Genomic DNA, 2,965 nt, shown 5'->3' with positions numbered 1-2,965 from the left:
ACATAAATAATATGTCCAAATGGACAAAGAAAAAATAGCAGAAACATAAATAATATGTCCAAGTGGACAAAGAAAAAATAACAGAAGAAGAGTAATGGAACACTCTGAACAAGAGAATATTGAGCTTCGTGGTACGGTGACCACCCTTCAGGAAAAGTTGGAAAGTCTTACTACTCTGGTTGACTCCTTAATGACCGCACAAAATCAGCCGCCGCCACCCAACAGTCAAGCAACGGTAACATCTGAGGTCACTACTCCAGTTTCTACAGTTGCATTCGGTATTCCATCTTTCTCCATGCCGGAAGGTTGGGGCACGCCTTTCAGCTTTGGTACAGGTTTCCGCCATAATTTCTCTGGGGTTCAAACAGCTACGACTGAAGCGCCTGCTACGCAAGGTTCAGCATTTATTCCACATTCAGGGGTAACTTTTTCTCAAGTTACTATGGCACTTTCTCAACCCACTATGACGGTTCCGACTCCTATGGTTCACACTGTTCCTTATGATGGCAATGAGATTTACCATGATCAGGGTGATAGCACAAATCAGCGTAATCTTGTGGGAGATCTCCAAGAGCAGTTTAACAAGATTCAACTGGAAGTTAAAGCTATCCGTGGCAAAGATTTGTTTGGAAAGAATGCCCAGGAGCTATGTTTGGTTCCCAGTGTACAAATACCAGCTAAGTTCAAGGTCCCAGACTTTGAGAAGTACAAAGGAAGTTCTTGTCCACAAAGCCATCTTGTGATGTATGCCAGAAAGATGTCTACTTATGCAGATAATCATCAGTTGCTCATCCATTACTTTCAAGACAGTTTGACTGGTGCCGCACTGAAGTGGTACACAGGCTTGGATAGCACCAATATTCGGACTTTCAATGACCTAGGTGAGGCCTTTGTCCGACAATACAAGTATAACTCGGATATGGCTCCAGACAGAGATCAGCTTCGGTCCATGGCTCAGAAAGATCATGAAGCTTTCAAAGAGTATGCCCAACGATGGAGAGAAACTGCTGCTCAGATTAATCCACCGTTAAAAGAAAAAGAGATGACAAAGATCTTCTTGAATACTCTCAGTCCGTTTTATTATGAACGCATGATTGCTAGTGCTCCAAGTGATTTCACCGAAATGGTAAACATGGGGATGCGTCTAGAAGAAGGAGTCCGAACCGGACGTCTGACTAAAGAAGGTGGATCTTCAAGCGGAACCAAAAAGTTCGGAAGTGGTTTCCCAAAGAAGAAAGAACAAAGTGTTGACATGGTATCCCAAGGGAAGCCAAGAGGAAATGTCAATCGTCAACGACAGATTGCTGCTATTGCGCCAGTCGTTAATACAGCACCGAATCCGGGATTTACCCCACAGTTTCAGCAACAACAGCCTCGACCACAGGCTCAGCAGCTGAACAATAATCAGAATCGTGTGCAAAGAGCTCCACAGTTTGATCCGATTCCGATGACCTACACAGAATTGTACCCTGCACTGATTGAAAGAGGCCTTATTCAAACTAAAGCACCACCACCAGTACCTGAGAGACTCCCATGGTGGTACAAAGCTGAGGTCTCATGCCCTTATCATCAAGGAGCACCTGGCCATGATCTTGAGCATTGCATAGCTTTGAAATATGAAGTTCAGAGGTTGGTAAGATCTAATCTCCTCTCTTTCAGAAATTTGAATCCAAATGTGCAAGCAAATCCGCTGCCCAATCATGGAGGGCATGTTGTAAACATGGTATATGGGTGTCCTGGTCCATACCGGGTCTATAATATCAATTACTCAAGAGCCAATTTGGTACAAATGCACGCCACTCTCTGTCGAGGGCAGAATTTTCGCCAGCATCAATACGGTTCCTGTAGCATATGTTGTGTAGATCCTCACGGATGTTCAATTGTGAGAAGAGATCTCCAAGTTCTGTTGGATAATGGTACTCTTCAGATCTACCGAAATAGGGATGAAAATGAAGTTAACATGATAGGATGCTATCCGCATGAGCTTTTAGTCTCAGATATCAACTCGGAAATGCCTACAGTTAACGTCATCGTTCCTCATTTCAACATGCCTGAGCGCATGGAAGTTACTTACAACAAGCCGAAGGTTCCTGTTGCTCCTTTGATCATTTGTCTACCTGGACCTGTTCCTTATGACTCTGACAAGGCAGTTCCATACAACTACAATGCCACAATGATAAAGAATGGACAAGAAGTTCCTTTACCAACTCTTTCATCTGTCGTAAACATCGCTGATGTAAGTCGTGTAACAAGAAGTGGACGTGTGTATACTCCACTACCTCCAAAGCAGCCTGTTGCTCCTGCAACCAGGCAAAATCCTGTCAATACGCCAGTGGGGAATCCTGAGGAAACTCCTGTCAGTAATACAAACATTGATGTTGGTCAATCCAGTGGAACCAATGTCAATCCAGACTTTGATGAAATTTTGAAGCTTATCAAAAGAAGTGAATACAAGATTGTGGATCAGCTCATGCAGACTCCTTCAAAAATCTCAATACTTTCATTGCTGTTGAATTCAGAAGCCCACAGGGAAGCCCTGATGAGAGTTTTGGATCAAGCTTTTGTAGATCATGATGTGACTGTTGATCACTTTGATGGGATAATAGCCAACATAACTGCTTGCAACAATTTAAGCTTCTGTGATGAAGAACTCCCCGAGGAGGGTAGAAATCACAATCTTGCTTTACACATTTCTATGAACTGTCAGTCAGACTCTTTGTCCAATGTGTTGGTAGACACCGGATCTTCCTTGAATGTGATGCCAAAGACGACTCTTGCTCGTTTGTCTTACCAAGGAATGCCTATGAAGTTCAGTGGTGTAGTTGTCAAAGCATTTGATGGATCGCGAAAATCTGTTATCGGCGAAGTCAACCTTCCCATGACAATTGGTCCACATACATTTCAAATCACCTTCCAGGTCATGGACATTCAAGCTGCTTATAGCTGTTTGTTAGGACGACCATGG

The sequence above is a fragment of the Vicia villosa genome, unplaced genomic scaffold (genome assembly GCF_029867415.1).
Source record: "Vicia villosa cultivar HV-30 ecotype Madison, WI unplaced genomic scaffold, Vvil1.0 ctg.000878F_1_1, whole genome shotgun sequence".
Taxonomy (NCBI): Eukaryota; Viridiplantae; Streptophyta; class Magnoliopsida; order Fabales; family Fabaceae; genus Vicia; species Vicia villosa.
Note: the sequence above shows the minus strand (reverse complement) of the source record.